This window comes from Hippopotamus amphibius, chromosome 5 (genome assembly GCF_030028045.1).
Source record: "Hippopotamus amphibius kiboko isolate mHipAmp2 chromosome 5, mHipAmp2.hap2, whole genome shotgun sequence".
Lineage (NCBI taxonomy): Eukaryota > Metazoa > Chordata > Mammalia > Artiodactyla > Hippopotamidae > Hippopotamus > Hippopotamus amphibius.
Window position 1 is genome coordinate 19,425,442 of NC_080190.1, and position 12,633 is coordinate 19,438,074.

Consider the following 12,633-nt stretch of genomic DNA (forward strand, 5'->3'; position numbering starts at 1 on the left):
TTCCATCTGGTCTCTCTCTAATCCACCTTCCACTGTGTCCCCAGATCATTCTGAAATGCTAGTATGACCACATTAATGGACCTGCTTCAAACCCTTTGGTGGCTTCCTACTGCTTGTGGGTCAGGTCCACAATCCGTAGTGTGGATTTAGGTTTCTCCACTGTCTGGCCCCATGGATGTCTCCAGTGGGCTGCTTGACATCTCTCCAATCCTTGCCCTGAAGCTTCCCTGAGGGCTACGACAGCTGCACCTCTGTCTTGCCCATGCTGCCCTCTCCTGGTCTGTCTACCTGTGTACACCCTCATCTTTTATTAGACTTGGCTCAAGAGTCACCTCCTCTATGAAGCATTTCTTGATTTCTTCCTCCAGACCCCATCCAAGGTGAGACTCACCACTTCCACTTTGCAGGATTATATTGCAGAGAAGATAAGAGCAGAGGGTTTGGGGGCAGAAAATTCCAGTCCAAGCATTGGTGCCATCATTTATTCTCTGTGTGACCCAAAACAGCTTACTGAACCTCTCTAAGTCTGTTTCTCCCTCTTTAAAATGTGGAGATTAGTGTGCCCTGCTCATTTCTGGATTAAATGAAATTATCCACATAAAGTTCCTGGCACCTGGAAAGCTCTCAGCAAATGCTTCCTATGATTTGAAGCCCCCAGATATTCTGAGCAAGTTCTCACCCTAGGAAGGTGATGCCTTTGCGTGTCCTTACTTGTCTGTGAACCCACAGCTAGACCAGATCTGATAAGGACAAGTTGATTTTGTTTCCTTAGTTCCTAGAACGGTGCTGGGGAAAGAACAGACTTTGAACAGTAGACTTTTAGTCACTGTTTAAGGAGTGGATGGGAATAAAGTTGTAAAGGACGGTGGGAGTAATTTTATAGCTTCCTGTTGTGTCTCAGTGGGTCTTAGGAAATCAATTAGCTACAGTTCATCCACAGTGTGATTGACAGTGGACCTTCCAGGTGGAGATCTGGGCCTTGGGACAAAGAGGAGGATGAAAGCACAGCAAGTCCTGTGTGCTCCCTAATTCTCAATTCCTCAGCCGGACATGTCAGACATAACGTTGTTTTTTTCTGACGTATGGGGACATCTCTCAAATAATGAAACTGTATGTTTACAGAGAACCAAAACTTTAAAAAATCAAGTTGCCATCCTTATAGAAGCTGCACCAAAGGAATTATTGGTTACCTTTCACTCATTTTGCCCAGCAGCCTTGACTGAGTATATGGGCTTGTTCTTTTATTTAAAGTTTATCATTTGATTTGCTGTTTGTCAGAGTAATTGTTCTTGTCCAGAGCAAAAACTTTCCTAAATATGAGGGATGTTGGCCTCTTTGGTTGGAAATGGGGCTCGTTCCAGGAACATTACCAGTTATCTGCTTCATTTAACTATAAATAAAATGTAAACAAAATGACCCCGCCATCTAGTCATTTTCTGATGGAACTATAAATTTGATCAAAAAGACAAAATACTTGTCTGGAAATTATAGTGTGCGACTTCTGTAAATGTCATCTGCATCTATCTTTCAGTTGAGAGGAATATATATTAAAAGGTAAAGCAAACAGTGCAAATGCACATCTTACAGAAATCCATAATTAAGTGGAGTTTTCCCAATTAATGCCTTAAGTCACAATTTGTCTTATAAATCCACAATTCCTTGTGTATCGCTCACTATTAATCGATTGGTAAAAAAAATGAGCAATTCTTATAAAATATGTATGATTTTTTTCCTTACCTGGAGAAAATTCCATTTACTTTGTGATATCATAATCTGTGATCCTGATAGCGATTTGACCCTTTTTAACTCTCAAGTGTGTATTGAAATAGAAAAGATAGGTTGTGATGGGTAGTGAAATTGATATCACTAGAGGAGTTTGGCTTAAAAATGGGTATAGATCACTGGATTACTAAAGGGTTTAAAAGGTCCCTACTGTTTTGTTTTGTTTTATTTTATTTTATAAATAACTGGAGTAAAAAATAAGAATCAAATTCTCTTTTGGTCAAAATATTCCAAATTTCGTGGTATCTCGGTTGCCTGCATACTCTCCTTTGTTCTGTTTCCCTTAATCTTAGATATCTGTTGTTGTAGAATCATAGAATGTTAGCTCAGTATAGTACTTTGAGAGCATTCACAATTGGAAGCTTCTGGAAAGATTCTCAGTCTATTTTGGTCTTTTGTGTTCAAAGTTGGAGGTACTTGGGCCTGACCTTGGCCCAAGAAGCCAAATGCATTCTTTTCTTCTTTTCCTTTGCCCCTTCCCCCACCATCCTTGTATAAGTCACATCAAAAGAATTACTGGTCACCTTTCATTTGTTTTGCCAGCTGCCTTGGCCAGGAGTCATGGTCATGAACTCCCCTGAGACACGCTGTTGTTCCCAGGTGTTTCTAATAATCAGTGCTCTGTGTGTGTGGTGAACTGAAGCAAATGAATTATCTGCTGGTATAATGCTGACATCATGGAACTAGTTTTGTTTAATTGAGTTTGTTGTATTGTTTGGTCTAATAAGTTGTGTTGAAAAACTTCCCACGTCTCTGCCTGCCTTTATTAGCTTAAAACTTGGGTCTTTTTTTTTAATTGTTGGTGCTTAGAATAGATTTTACTGTGGTTTGCAATGGTCTCTGTCACTATGGTTTAGTACCTGCTTTGTACTGTAATGGGGTAAGTCAGCGGAAGACCATGCCCTTTGCTTGAGTGTACTACATGAAAGAATCAGGTATAACTTCATAAATTATTTGTAATTCCAGGCAATGTTGGAAACAAATTCCATCCCTACTCCCCTTGAAATTACTTAAAAATCTAACATCTCTCCGCATGATTGGAGAGTCTGCTGTTCGGTTCAACTTTTCTTTTTCCCACTTTTACCATTGCTTTGCTGTATCATGTAAATCTGATTTCTACCCTGGCATTTGCATCTTCTGAATACAGCAGATCCTTGGCATTTGCAGATTTCCCAACTCATGGGATTAACTGTATTCCAAAAGCCCTGACGTTGTTTGTAGTTTTGTAAAAACAAGAATTAGAATTGTATCTACCGTAGGCTGGTAAGCTAGAGCAAGACCCTCTGCTAACAAAGCCACCTTCCTGACCCCAAACCTTAGCATGGAATCACTTCTCCATCTGTAGAAGGTACTAGCTGCCTCTGGGTAACTTCTTCTTTAATCATTCTTAGGTATATGTTAATGGACTAAATGATGGATTTTAGAGGACTATATGAATGTGGGGTTTGTGATAGCTTAGAACACTGTGTCTGAATCTTCTAAAAAACGGCTAATGCCTGAAAAACACTTCTAGAAATTCTAATTCATTTGGTCTGGGGTGGGGCCTGAGGATGTCTCCCCAGGGTTTTTCTCACATGTAAACAGGGTTGGGAGCTGATGAACAAGGAGATACGTCAGTCCTTCATAACCCCCAGCTCTAGTTTAAAAGACCTGAATGATTTCCCATCGCTGTTAAGAGAAAGAGCCACCCTTTGAACATTCCCTAAGTCAAAGTTTCTCATGATCTCGACTCTCCAGCCCCTCTGCAGCCTCTTCTGATACCAGACTCATTTTCTCTGTCTTCCTCTCAGCCCCTTGTATGCACCACGCTCCTTCCTCCCATGACCTTCAGATGCATTCTTTCCTTTGCTTCGAATGTTCTTTTCATTTCTCCTGCTCCAGTGAACTCCTGTGTATCCCATACATCTTAGCCCAACCACCATTTCCTCAGGGAGGCGTCTCCAGACATCCTCCCATCCCCCAACACACACGCACACCCCTCCAGGTGAAATCCCACCATCAGTCACTCTCACACTTCCTTATAGCACTTGTAGTTGCAATTTCACCCTGATTTTGGTAATTCTTTGCTTAGTTCCTGTCTCCCCAACAATGCTGTCAGCTCCATGAGGGCAGGAACAATGTCTTCTCTGCTCTAAACCCCTTTTCCTAGCGTGATGTTTACATAGAGTTGGAATTTAAGACAGATATTGAGTGAATGAATAAAAGGTTTGTGGCAACTGAATTTGTCACATTGACTACTCTACCATCAGAATAGAAAAAAAGGATTTTCATTCAGTTACAACTAAAAGAAGTTTCTTAATTTCTGATTAAATACAGTGCAGAACATGGTTCTAAGCCAGGGTTTCTTAACATGGGCACGACATTTCAGGTTGAATAATTTTTGGTGAGGGGGCCGTCCTGTGCATCAGAGGAGGTTGAACAGCATCCCTGACCTCTACCCACTAGAGAGCAGTAGAACCGCTGCCCTGAGTTGTACCAAACCAAACCAAACCAAATGAAATCAAACCAAAATGTCTCCAGACACTACCAAATGTCCCCTGGGGTCAAAAATCAACTTTGGCTTTTCTAGGGAGAGAGACCAGGATCAGAAGTAATCATGACAACCTATGGTGACGGGACTCCATCACAATGATCTCTTGCTATTTGAACCACTGGAAAGGAGGAACTTGGTCATTGCCTAGTTCATCATGGGCTAATTCCTGGGAAAAAAAGAGAATGGTTTGAGAATACTGATTTCAATCAGGAGGGCTTTCTTCTATGTGCCCCTGGAAATTTAGGATTTAAGATAAAAAAAATTAAGGGTGGTGGCAATTGATAATGATGCAGTTTTATGGGCCACCAGGGTCCCCGTGATAAAGTCTGGGGTCAGGGGTGGGCACATGAGCCCCCCAGAGCCTTCCCAAATCAGAGTCTCTGTTTTATGTCTGTTTGGTAGTGTCTGATCCCTCAAAGTTTTTCTGCTTAACTTATTTCTAAATCTGGCCAATGATCAAAATGCTAAGGAGAGCCTTCTAAAAGTAGACATGCCCCGCCCTCTCCGCTGGGGACTCTGATGCATCAGGACAGGAACCTGACCTTGTGAGGGGCTCCCTCAGTCAGTGATGCTCATGATCGTCTGCACTGGGGACACTCATCTGAGCCACAGGTGAGTGCGGAGCCCTCCGCCAAGTCCTCGGGCAGCTAAGCAGTGAGCCTCGGGAGTACTCAGGTGTGGAAGGGTCAGGGTGTATGGGGCTCCCTCAAGGCTGCGGGATGGGCCAGAGGTCTGTAAAAAGGCGAGGTGGCTCTGTGGAACTGGCGAGGTGGTCTGCCAGCCTGAAGTAGAGCAGGAATGGAGAGAATATTTAGATTAGAGACAATGCCTGTAGCACCAGAAAGCGCAAACTCTTTATTACCAAAATCCATTTGAATTATTTTGTCTGCCAAGAGCAGTTCTCATCTTCAGTCTCTCTCTCAGTGAAATAAACCTCCCCATATTTTCTTGATAGTTTTATTTGGGAGGAAGAGAAGGAAGATGTGAGCAAGAGGATCCTGACATTTTGGTCCAGGCAAAATTTCCTTCTACCTTGAAAATGTGAAAAAGTCTAGGAGCCACTCACCAAGTAACATCTCCTCCACCAAACCTCTTGGGGCCATGAGGGTGGGTACAGGGGTGTGTATAGTGCTCTAGGTGTGTCCAGCTTTGCCCAAGAACTTCAACGTGGTCAAAGAGTGGGGAGGACAGAGTGGAGACGAGAGCTCATGTTCTCACTGAGCTACTACTGGCTTCAAACAGTAAGACTTCCCGGCACATTCCAAGTAGCACTTATAGACTGTGTAACAAGTTCAGTTTGTAAGAATCTGTTTAAAAGATGTCAACACACACATCCAAAAAAAAAAAAAATCTTGCAGGGAAGGAGTTAGTCATGTTTTCTATTGCAGACAATTTAGAGGGATGGAGTTTGGATTACAGGACATGAGAGCAATACAAATGTAATTGTTTGGAGGTAATTTGAAGAAAAATGAAGTGTGCTTGTACGGGGAGTTCAAGGACATCAAACAGTCTTTACATGATGGAGGTCTGGGTAAAAGCTCTCTTGGAAATTACAGTCTGAGTCCTGAGCTGTCAGTCTAGGGACTGGGTCCTTCATTTGGGGAGAACTTTCCGCTCTCACCAACAGGAAAGCAGCTATTCTGAAAATCCTTCACCATTCAGGGATTTCTCTTGCAGTTTTATGTAAATAGACTCTTTGTTCCTTAGCACTTAGTTTTACCACAGCACACAATCCCGTGCATGTTGTTTATAATATTGTTGGTTCTTGAGGTTTTCGCAATGGCAGTGCATAGTCAGATAGAATTGAGATTGGCTTTAAAAAGATTTATGTGTTTCCCCCTTCTGTTAATTCCAGCTTTTGGAATGGCCGTCTCAGGTGTAAATTGCTGCTTACAGAGGTGGCACTGAGTGTATGTTTGCATAATATCTAGGAAGTTTAACTTGGAAGGCGCATACGTGGGGAGCTCAGACCAGAACTGTAGAATCTGAATATCTGGGAGTGGGAGCGGTTACTGGGTTGTGTAGTAAGTAGAGTTCAGGGCCTGAGTCCACACTGCCTGGGTTCCAATCTAGTTCCATCACTTTTAGCTGTGGAAGATCAATAGCTTCCCCAAATCCATGGCCTTTGTAATGTCTTTGCTCCTTCCACTAAGGGATAGTCTGTTTCCTTATTCGGTAAATCTGGGCTAGCCTTGTGACCTGCTCCAGTCAACAGAATGCAGGGAAAATGATACTGTGTCAATTCCAAGGCTACATCTTAGGTTAAGGGTCCTTACATACTTGCACTTTCACTTGGAACACTGCTTCTGCCCTGTGCACTTGCCAGAGCTAGCTTGCTAGAGCAGGACAGACCCTGTGGAGGGTAACAGAGGCACCTCAGCCAACAGCCAGCCAACAGCCAGAAACAGAGATGCCTAGAAACATGCAGAAACATCAACTTGCAGGTGATGGCAAAAGCAGAAGGATCATAGCCAAGAGGAAAAAAATGCATAGCTGAGCCAAGCTTAAATTTTCAGGAAGTTCTGGGAACTTTTGTAACTCTGCAATAGCTAAGTGATACATTAGTGATCAAGGACGTGTTGCTTAGTTTTTTGGTTCCTGTTCCCTTGACTGAAAAATGGGTATAGAACTGCTACCTCAGAGCAATGCTTGAAGATCTCAGCCCAGTGCCTTGTGTGGAATATGTGGTAATAGATATCCATCATTATTCACATGGAGGATTTATGCTCAGGCTCAGTCTGAGCTTGTTTTGAAACATGCCTGTTTTGGAATAGCTGTGGAGAGCTTCAGCCTCTGTGATCCCCTAGTAGGGAAAGGAAACACGGATAGGTGAGTGGAGGTTTTTGAAGGCTTTTTCTTCTGGTTCCAGGAAAATGGGAAAAGGGAAAGAGGCAGCTCTTATCTTTGGAGGGAAGTCTGCACCAGTTCCTGGGGGCAGTGGGGCAGGGCTGGGGGATGTTCCAGGTCCGGGCTGTTTGCTCTCTGCAGCCCAGGTTCTGCTTTCACTGGCTGTACAGAATTTGAGCTTTGAGCATCAAGTAAAGCAATCATTTATTTTATGGAATTGGATGCTTCACAGTAAAGGAACACCAGATCGGTGTTTATTCTACATTAGTTGGTGACAGTATTGGCGAATCTCACCCTCTGAGGTTTCAGCACACACAGGCATAGAAAAAGTTCTGCCCAGACCTGACCAGAAAACTCCCCAGGCCTGGGAAACATGAGGGATTGAGCGGTGAAGGCACAGAGAAGCAAGGAGGTGTCAGGCAGTGGAGGGCACGTGGGACACCCGAGGACGTGGGCATCTAGCAGAGGGCTGCCTCTGACGCCTCTTCCCAGGCCCCTGCTACCAGTCACCACTAATCTCCTTCCAAGAGGCTGCTCAGTTTTTCCTGTGTGAGAAAATGTACCTCCAGAGAGATGAGCCCAGGTTACCTGCTTTATAGATTACTGTTTTTCAATTATGGAGGAGCCTGTTTGCACACGAGGCTCTATGTTTGGTGCTTACAGGGTCATCAGATATCAGAAGGATGTAGTTTCTATCCTCAGGAAGCTTAAATTCCTGAGGTGGTCTGTCGCTCTGAGTGTATGTTAGAATCACCTGAGAGCTTAAGAGAACGGTGGCTGGGCTCCACCACAGTCTGATAAACCAGAATCTCTGGGGCAGGGCGGGCAACAGGGGCATTGTTATGTTTCAGATATTCCCCAGTTTTCCTAATGTGCAGCAGGAGTTGAGACTTGCTGACTTGAATGGCAGGCACTTTTCACACCTCAAATAATAAAAAGAGCAGAGTGGTTGCAGAGTTGGTTAATTTATGGCTCAGTTATTTTAAGAACTCATGTTATGTTCACATTTGTCCTCTGCCCTTTTTACCCCGTTGGCTTTTGCCTCAGCTTCATGGTTGCAAGATGGCTGCAGTGGTGCCAAGCATCACTTCCTCATGAGTTGCATCTTGAGACATAACAGGAATGACTTCTCCACATGTATTTCTTTCTAAGAGCGAATAAAGTTTTTCCCAGAATTTCCCTAGATTTCTCTTTTAACCCCTTGCCCAGAATAGGATCACATGTGCAAGCCTTAACCAATCTCTGGCAAGGCAAATAAAACCATTGCTATCTGCTGAGATCCATTTGTGACTCACTCTCCCTGGGGCTGGAGAGGCAGTCACTTACTCTGAGCCTGTGGCAAAGCAGACAGTGAACACAAACAATACTGGGGCTTTGTCAGGAGGGAATGAGGGGGTAGGAATGGCTGATGGATAGTATCTGGCCAGAGAGGGTAGCCTGTGCTGTGGTGACAAGTAAGCCCCAGCATCTCCCTAGCTTAGCACAACAAAATTTTCCTTCACAATCACAATGTCTGACTCAGGTTAGATGGAGTTCTCCATCTGGTGAGTTGGTTAAATGCTCCCATGTTTCTCCATCTTGTGGGGCTTCCAGTTCACCATGTGGCCTCCGAGGTTCCTGCAACAGGGGAGAGAGCGAGAGCAGAGGCATTGATTTTAACTTCCAACCTGGAAGTGACACACCTTACTTCTGCTCTTTGTCTATTGACCAGAACTAGTCAGTGGGTCCTGACCTAACTCTAAGGGCATCTGGGACGTGTTGGGAAACATGTGGAGAATTTCATGAGAACTAATGACCTTTTCCATAGCAGGCAACTAAATCAGAAATAGAGGCATAATTCAGAGGAAGAAGAGGGTGCTGGGTCCAAACATGCATGTTGGTTGTGTGACCAGCTTTTGCTTCCAATCTCTTTGGACTCCCATTGTCTCTGCTACAGGGGTGGAATACCAGTCATCACTCGCACTGGCGCATTAGGGAGATTTTTGTTTCTATATTTAAAAAAAATTTTATTTTATTGGACTATAGTTGATTTACAATGTTCTGTTAGTTTCTGCTGTATAGCAAAGTGAATCAGTTATATATATACATGTATCCACTCTTTTTTAGATTCTTTTTCCATATAGGTAGAGTTCCCTGTGCTGTACAGTAGGTCCTTATTAGCTATCTATTTTCTATATAGTAGTGTGTACATGTCAATCCCAATCTTCCTGTTTATCCATCCCCCCTTCTGTTGGCCACTCGCTGAGGCAGATTTTCCTGCACATGGTCCCCAAGCATGCCTCGCTTCAAGTCCAGTAGAAAGAAAAGTCTTCTCTGGTACCCATAAGATTTTTTTATCTTTAAAAAAATGTTTGTAAAGAGCATCTGAGCATCTCGGGGGCAGGAAATATGTAAATGTTTGGTGTCATTACCATGCTGTTTGATGGTACCAGAAGCTCCGGTCATCACTCAGCTATGTGTCTGCATCTTGACGTGGCAAAAAGTGATCATATTTACATTTAGAGAGAAAAATATGCCCTACAGCCTTGCTCAGCTTCCTCTTGCCTTTGTTCAGTAGCCCAGGACTCCTTTCTTAACGCAATGAGTCATTTTCCTCTAAGTCCTTGAGTTACTTTCAGAGAGCCATTATACTGACTCATCTGCTTTTCCAGTAGAAGGTGGGTCATGTTTGTTCATAAATGCAAGTGTGTTTCTACATTTATGGGGCTCTGAATTGAATGTTGGGGGTCCAAAGCTTTCAATATAAACATCTTATCCTTTAAAGAGACTATAAACTTTCCCAGAGCAAAGAACACCTGCCCTATTCTTTCCATGGTACCTAGCATGGTTCTGGGTTTATAATAGGAGCTCTGTAAATCCAATTTGATAGAGAATAGATGACCTGCTTTATCTCTAGGGCTGGAATGTGCTCAATTCTTAGAAGAGTTTTGGGTAATGTACAAAAAAGGTCAATTTTACTTTGTCAGTGTGGGTTATCTATTTCATGGTCTCTTCTAGGCAAAGTATTTATCTCAGAATAGCATCTTTCCCCTAGGCTGACATTACAGAATAGTAGTTTACAGATGCTTAAGAAAATACTAAGTACTTTAAAACAATGTTGCATCATTTAGCTGAAGGTCATGAATCTGGTGACAATCAAATGTCAAAATGCAGCTAAGACACAGGAAGTAAGCAACAACAGATCTTTGGAGCAGATGGAAGGCATAAGAAAACTTTTGTGTTAAATTTCCTCATCTCAGAATTCCTAGATTCTTACTTACAGCCCAGTGACCCCTGTGGAACCCAGAGTTCTGAAAGAAATGATCCTCTGGTCTCTTTGAATGTTACAGCAGCAGTCCATGCAATGGAATGCAGTCATTTAGAATGACAATATAGCTCTATCTTGATTGACATAGAAGTATGTTCACTATCTATCACTGAGAAACAAGGCAGTTTATAGAACAGCATGTAGAGTTGTCCTTTGCTTAGAGAGACAGCGGGTGTGTGCTAGGTACTTATGATGGCAGTGAATTAGATGGAAATGGCCTCTGCCCTCATGGAGCTTACAGTCTAGTGGGAGAAAGGGAAGAAGCAGTAGTAATTGCATTATGACAGGGTGAACAGTTCTGTGATTGGTGCTTTGAGAGTACAAGGCAGGACCAACCACCCCCGCCTTGGGGAGTCAGGGAGGGCTTCCTGGAGGAAATTATATCCGGCAATTATTAGGTTGTCTTGTGTTGCAGTGTGCTTTATGTATTTTATTACATGGTATCACATAATCAATGATGTTGTTAATTAATAATTAATTATAGTCAGTAATAATGTAATCTAGGACCAGGGAAGGAGGTTGAAGGCAGGGGTTTGCAGGGCTGAGAAAACCCTTTTGGACAAAAGGGTCTGCATGTGGGAAGGCTTGAGAGAGGCCTTGATTGGAGGAACTGAATAAAACTCAGCTTGGCTTGCAGTTTTTTAAAAAATAGCACTGGTATTTTTGGGTGTTGAAATTTTGAGTTTTATTTACTTTCTTCTTCAGGAATGTCTATTTTTTTGAATACATATATATATATAAAACGAACATATTTTATTTTCCAGTGGGGAAGATTCTAGAAATTTATCTTTGCTTAAAAAAAGACGTTTGCTGTCTAGAATATTTACTTAGGTGGCTTAGAGCTTTTCTTCTGAAAATGGCATGTAAATCTTACCAACGCTCTATGAATTGAGCATAATAAGGAAATTACGAGATTATCCAAGGCTCTACTTAGGTTGCCAAGGGAAGATGATTCTATGAATTGGGTATTTTGGACTGTCCACAGGATTGCTCCATTTTACTGTCAAGAAGGACCCTGGGAAGAACCTGTTGCGTAGATTTACTCTGCCTTTTTTCCCTTTTGTGAAAATACAAGATCTGAATTGTTCTTCAAGGATTTTTTTTTTTTTTAAGCGGATGAGTTTTAGAAATTCATGGGAGGCCTCTGGGTCCCAAGCCCTTAAGGAAGAAATGTTGCTAAGTATTGTTTTAATTTCTTCCTAACGCTGGGAACAGCTCCAGTCCCTTAATCACTAAAGACTGGCCAGGCTGGCCATATGCTGCCCAAATCACGGGGAGGTTGGGAAGTGGGGTGAGCTGAGGAAATGGATGGAAAGTGTCTTTGTGTGTCCTGTAGCCTTGGCAGTCATCTGAGACTCATCCCAAAGAACCAGCCAAGAAGGAGAATATTATCTGGGGACTGTTGTCTCTACATCTCATGTGAGAGCACAGCTCACTTGAATCAATTTTTCCTGCCTTCTCACTCTGTGGTATATTCTAGGATTCTCTGAAAATGAGCAAATAAGATATGGTGTGGTTGACTGCTAAAACTGGGGAATAAGAAGGTGCTAAGAGACATTCCAAGAGGGAAACCAAGTCCAGGCCAGTGGTGGTCATGGAAGGCACTGGGGGAGCAGATGGTTAGGATGAGGCATGAAAAATAAGTGAGAATGAGTCAGGGAAAGGGGGATACAGAAAACCTAGTGGTGATAAATTCAAGGACTGAACGTGATTAGGTAGGATGTAGCATCTTCCGTAAGACAGGGTGTGCTAAGCAGAAGACGAGTGGGATCAATAGGGGCCAGCTCATGAAGCATCCTTAATACTCTGGTCGGGAGCTTAGATTTCCCCCAAGGTCAGTGGGGGACTGGAAAAGTCACAATAAGACTTGCGTTCTAGAACATCCATTCTTATTGCGAGAGGACAAGAGACGGAAGGAGACAGGGAGGCTGGTGACAGATTGGGACAGTGAGGAGATGGCCCAGCCTTGGAGATGGAGGGTCAACTCATTCCAAGAAAAGAAAGAGTCAACCTTAATTTATTTGGTCCTTTCTCTCAAGGAACGGCAATTAAATAGACCAGATTTATTTTTCAAGAGTGAGTGGTTCAGAAAAATGTAGGCAGGAATCAAGGGACCTTTTCTACGTTTGTTTTTTGTTTGTTATATTTGTTTTATGTTTTAGAT